We start from the raw sequence: 5453 nt of genomic DNA on the forward strand, positions 1-5453 counted from the left end.
TAACATTGTCACTAACGTTCCAATGTGCCCCAATGTCTCACGTTAGAGTCCATGTTAACTAGGTTAACATGGCTTCTAACGTGGCCTTGCCAACCTTCGAGAACGTTAGTGACACTTAACATTGTCATTAACGTTGGCTTCCTCCCCCCTTTTAACGTTAGAGGCCACGTTAACTAAGTTAACGTGGACTCTAACGTGGCCACTTATGATCATTGGCCAACGTTAGTGATAATGTTAAGTGTCACTAACATTGGCTCAAAGTCCCTTCTTCACGTTAGAGTTCACGTTAACTTAGTTAACATGACTCTTAATGTGGGCAATGATGGCTTCGAGAGCGTTATTGGCAATCACTTTTCTCATTAACTTTGCAAGTTACCTCCCATTCCACGTTAGTGGTAACGTTAATTAGATTAACGTGACTGCTAAGTGGTTTTTCCTTCCTTCCTTTGTCTTGAAATCAAGCAATAGAGTGCATCAAAGTTCTAGTCCAAGTCATGGGTATTGCAACATACAATTTGTTATTAAACTCATGCAAAATGCTCATGAAATCATGTAAAATTCACAATGTATGCTTGAATCAAGGTGTAAATGAATATCTACCCAAAACTAGCTTATTTCCTAAGGAGATGCATGAAACTACCTTAAAAACAGTAAAGAAAAGGTCAGTGAAACTGGCCAAGATGCCCTAGCATCAGATGGCAAATAAGATGAGGAAAAGCTAGCCTTGCGAAAGTAGAGGACTTATCGGCTATTTTGTAGAATACAAGGGAGATGACTTCATGAATTTCTACTTCCTCTCCAATCATGATGCTATGGATCATGATGGCCCGATCCATAGTAACTTCAGATCGGTTGCTAGTGGGGATGATGGAGCGTTGGATAAACTCCATCCATCCTCTAGCCACAGGCTTGAGGTCTAGTCTTTTTAGTTAAACCAGCTTGCCTTTGGAGTCTCTTTTCCATTGAGCTCCTTCAACACATATGTCCCTAAGGACTTGGTCTAACCTTTGATCAAAGTTGACCCTTCTTGTGTAGGGGTGTGCATCTTCTTGCATCATGGGCAAGTTGAATGCCAACCTCACATTTTCTGGACTAAACTCTAAGTATTTTCCCCGAACCATTGTAAGATAGTTCTTTGGATTCGGGTTCATACTTTGATCATGGTTCCTAGTGATCCATGCATTAGCATAGAACTCTTGAACCATCAAGATTCCGACTTGTTGGATGGGATTGGTTAGAACTTTCCAACCTCTTCTTTGGATCTCATATCAGATTTTCGGATACTCATTTTTCTTGAGTTTGAAAGGGACCTCGGGGATCACCTTTTTCTTGGCCACAACATCATAGAAGTGGTCTTGATGGGCTTTGGAGATGAATCTCTCCATCTCCCATGACTCGGAGGTGGAAGCTTTTGTCTTTCCTTTCCCTTTTCTAGAGGTTTCTCCGGCCTTAGGTGCCATCAATGGTAATGGAAAAACAAAAAGCTTATGCCTTTACCACACCAAACTTAAAATTTTGCTCGCCCTCGAGCAAGAGAAGAAAGAAAAGAAGAAGAAGAAGAGAAAAGATGGAGGAGAGTAAGGGAGGTGTATTCAGCCAAGGTGTAGAAGAGGGAGTTGTGTTGTGTGAAAATTAAGGAGAATGGAGGGGTTTATATGGTGAGGGGAGAGGGAGTAGGTTCGGCCATTTAGGGTGGGTTTGGGTGGGAAAGAAATTTTGAATTTTGAAGATAGGTGGGGTTTATGGGAAAGAGTGGATGGATGTGAGTGGTGAAGGGGGTAATTGGGAAGAGAGATTAAGGTGATTGGTAAAAGGTTTTGGGGAAGAGTGTTAGTGCACGAAATTGTGATCATCAATGGCGCCATCAACATGGTACGCTCAATTGCAATCTCAACTCTTTATCACAACTTTGCACAACTAACCAGCAAGTGCACTGGGTCGTCCAAGTAATAAACCTTACCCGAGTAAGGTTTGAATTTTGAAGGTAGGTGGGGTTTATGGGGAAAAGTGGAAGGATGTGAGTGGTGAAGGGGGTAATTGGGAAGAGAGATTGAGGTGATTGGTGAAGGGTTTTGGGGAAGAGTGTTTATTGGAAAGAAAGGATGAAGGTTGAGAAGAGGGGAGAATATGGTAGGTGGGGATCCTGTGGGGTCCACAGATCCTGAGGTGTCAAGGATTTACATCCCTGCACCAATTAGGCATGTAAAATGCCTTTCCATGCAATTCTGGTGTTTAAACGCCGAAGTGATGCATGTTCTGGGCGTTCAACGCCCATGTGCAGCATGTTTCTGGCATTGAACGCCAGTTCCATACTTGTTTCGGGCGTTCAGCGCCAGCTCTCTGATGAGCATTGAAGCATTTTCATGTAGAGACTTTTCTTGAATGACTGTGACGAGCTTCAAACTCACGATTGTGGGGCGTTAGTGATAGACGCAAAAGAATCACTGGATTCTATTCTGACATGATCGAGAACCGACAACTGAATAGCCGTGCTGTGACAGAGCGCATTGAACATTTTCACTGAGAGGACGAGACTGTAGCCATTGACAACGGTGATGCCCAACATACAGCTTGCCATGGAAAGGAGTAAGAAGGATTGGACGAAGACAGTAGGAAAGCAGAGAGACGGAAGGGACAAAGCATCTCCATACGCTTGTCTGAAATTCTCACCAATGAATTGCATAAGTATCTCTATCTTTATTTTATGCTTTATTCATAAATCATCTATAATCATTTGAATCTACAAGATGACCATAGCTTGCTTCATACCAACAATCTCCGTGGGATCGACCCTTACTCGCGTAAGGTTTATTTCTTGGACGACCCAGTGCACTTGCTGGTTAGTTGTGTGAAGTTGTGATAAAGAGTTGAGATTGCAATTGAGCGTACCATGTTGATGGCGCCATTGTTGATCACAATTTCGTGGACCACTCTCCTCAAGGTGCATTCCTGGTATTTGAACGCCGGGATGTTGCTTGTTTCTGGCGTTCAGCACCAGATCCATGCTCTGTTCTGGCGTTGAACGCCAGCCAGATGCTCCTTACTGGCGTTTTAACGCCAGTAAGTCCTTCTTCCAGGGTGTATTTTTCTTCTGCTGTTTTTGATTCTGTTTTTAATTTTAATATTTTTTTCGTGACTCCACATGATCATCAACCTAATAAAACATAAAAGAACAATGAAAATAAAATAAAATTAGATAAATAAAATCATGATGGCTCCTAGATATTGAGCAACTTGCTCTCCAGTTACATCTTCATCCTCTTCAGAGGAAGAATAATCTTCAGAGCTCATGAATGGCAGAAGGAGATTTAATGGAATCTCTATGGTCTCTATATGAGCCTCAGATTCCTTTGGATCCTCAATAGGAAACTCCTTCCTGCTTGAGAGACGTCCCATGAGATCTGCCTCATTGGGATTCACATCCTCTCCCTCCTCCAATTCGCGTCCTCTCCCTCTTCCTTGCATTCGGCCATATTGATTATATCAATGGCCTTGCACTCTCTTTTTGGATTTTCTTCAGTATTGCTTGGGAGAGTACTAGGAGGGATTTCGGTGATTTTCTTACTCAGCTGGCCTACTTGTGCCTCCAGATTTCTGATGGAGGACCTTGTTTCATGAATGAAACTTAAAGTGGCCTTAGACAGATCAGAGACTAAGTTTGCTAAGTTAGAGGTATTCTGTTCATAATTCTCTGTCTGTTGCTGAGAAGATGATGGATAAGGCTTGATATTGCTGAGTCTATTTCTTCCATCATTATTAAAGCCTTATTGAGGCTTTTGTTGATCCTTTCATGAGAAATTCGGATGATTTCTCCATGATGAATTATAGGTGTTTCCATAAGGTTCACCCATGTAATTTACCTTTGCCATTGTAGGGTTTTCAGGATCATAAGCTTCTTCTTCAGAAGATGCCTCTTTAGTACTGTTGGATGCATTTTGCCATCCATTCAGACTTTGAGAAATTATGTTGACTTGCTGAGTCAACACTTTGTTCTGAGCCAATATGGCATTCAGAGCATCAATTTCAAGAACTCACTTCCTCTGAGGCATCCCATTATTCACGGAATTCCTCTCAGAAGTATACATGAATTGGTTATTTGCAACCATGTCAATAAGTTCTTGAGCTTCTGCAGGTGTTTTCTTTAGGTGAATGGATCCACCTGCAGAGTGGTCCAATGACATCTTGGAAAACTCAGATAGACTATCACATAATATATCTAATATGGTCCACTTTGAAAACATGTCAGAAGGACACTTTTTGGTCATCTGTTTGTATCTTTCCCAAGCTTCATAGAGGGATTCACCATCTTTTTGCTTGAAGGTCTGAACATCCACTCTAAGCTTGCTCAGCTTTTGAGGAGGAAAGAATTTATCCAAGAAGGTTGTGACCAGCTTATCCCAGGAGTCCAGGCTATCTTTAGGCTGTGAGTCCAACCATGTTCTAGCTCTGTCTCTTATAGCAAAAGGGAAAAGCACGAGCCTGTAGACTTCATGATCTACTCCATTCGTCTTAACAGTCTCACAAATCTGCAAGAACTCAGTTAAAAACTGGTAAGGATCTTTACATGGAAGTCCATGAAACTTGCAGTTCTGTGCATTAGAGCAACTAATTGAGGTTTCAGCTCAAAATTGTTTGCTCCAATGGCAGGAATTGAGATGCTTCTTCTATCAAACTTGGACGTGGGTTTAGTAAAATCACCAAGCATCCTCCTTGCATTATTGTTGTTGGGTTCGGCTGCCATCTCCTTCTCTTGTTCGAAAATTTCAGAAAGGTTACCTCTGGATTGTTGTAATTTAGCTTCTCTTAGTTTCCTCTTCAGAGTCCTTTCAAGTTCAGGATTAGCTTCAACAAGAGTGTTTTTTTCCTTGTTCCTGCTCATATGAAAGAGAAGAGAACAAGAAAAGAAGAGAAATCCTCTATGTCACAGTAAAGAGGATCCTTATTATTAGTAGAAGAAGAAAAGAATAAAGAAAGGAGAATTCAAACACAAGGGTAAGGATAGAGGCAGTGATTGGAGATGAAGAGAGGTGAAGAGAAGTGTTAGTAAATGAATAAATAAATAGAAGAAGATGAGAGAGAGAATTCGGAAATTAATTTTAAAAAGGAGTTAATGATTTTTGAAAATTAAAGATGAGATAGAATTAAAATTAAAATTTAAAACAATTAGTTAATTAAAAAGAATTTTTTTTTGAAAAAGAGGGAGGTATTTTCGAAAATTAGAAAGGGGAGAGTGGTTAGGTGGTTTTGAAAAGGATAAGAAACAAACAAAAAGTCAAATAATTAGTTGGAAGAGATATTAAAATCAAATTTGAAAAGATAAGAAGATAAGTAGATAAGATATTTTAAAATCAAATTTTTGAAAAAGATAAAATTTTGAAAAATATATGATATAAAAGATAGGATAAGATAGATTTAATTTTTAAAGTTAAAATTAATTACTTAACTAACAAGAA

The sequence above is a fragment of the Arachis duranensis genome, chromosome 4, assembly GCF_000817695.3.
Source record: "Arachis duranensis cultivar V14167 chromosome 4, aradu.V14167.gnm2.J7QH, whole genome shotgun sequence".
Taxonomy (NCBI): Eukaryota; Viridiplantae; Streptophyta; class Magnoliopsida; order Fabales; family Fabaceae; genus Arachis; species Arachis duranensis.